This window comes from Pygoscelis adeliae, unplaced genomic scaffold (assembly GCF_000699105.1).
Source record: "Pygoscelis adeliae isolate BGI_AS28 unplaced genomic scaffold, ASM69910v1 Scaffold114, whole genome shotgun sequence".
NCBI lineage: Eukaryota > Metazoa > Chordata > Aves > Sphenisciformes > Spheniscidae > Pygoscelis > Pygoscelis adeliae.
The window spans coordinates 3163820-3164138 of NW_008824587.1; the positions used below are offsets into that span (position 1 = coordinate 3163820).

Consider the following 319-nt stretch of genomic DNA (forward strand, 5'->3'; position numbering starts at 1 on the left):
GAGCGGGAGCGATCCCGGGTGCGGTGCCCACCCGACCGTGCTCGCCACAACAGCCTGAACTAAAAAAGCACCCAGAAGACAAATTCCTACTTAACTTACACCTGCTGCCCTCCTGTCCTTGTTTGTCCCACTGCTTCATGCAGATTATCATGCTTAATTTCATAATAGCCCTGAGCTAGTTTAAATACTTAATTTAGGTCACTTCTAGTCTCCTATGCAGGCTAAATAATCTCTCCTTAACTGGCCTTGGACACAAATCCCTCCTGTCCACCTCCTGCACATCGCTCCCAGCATCCCCCCCAGCTTCTCCCTGGCAGAG

The 319-nt window shown here is 50.8% G+C and overlaps 1 protein-coding gene across 1 annotated transcript in view; it reads right to left on the reverse strand.

The window, feature by feature from the left end:
* Window positions 1-319, reverse strand: part of NTNG2 (netrin G2) — a 47714-nt gene that overhangs the window by 11740 nt on the left and 35655 nt on the right. The gene's annotated exons all lie outside the window — the stretch shown is intronic.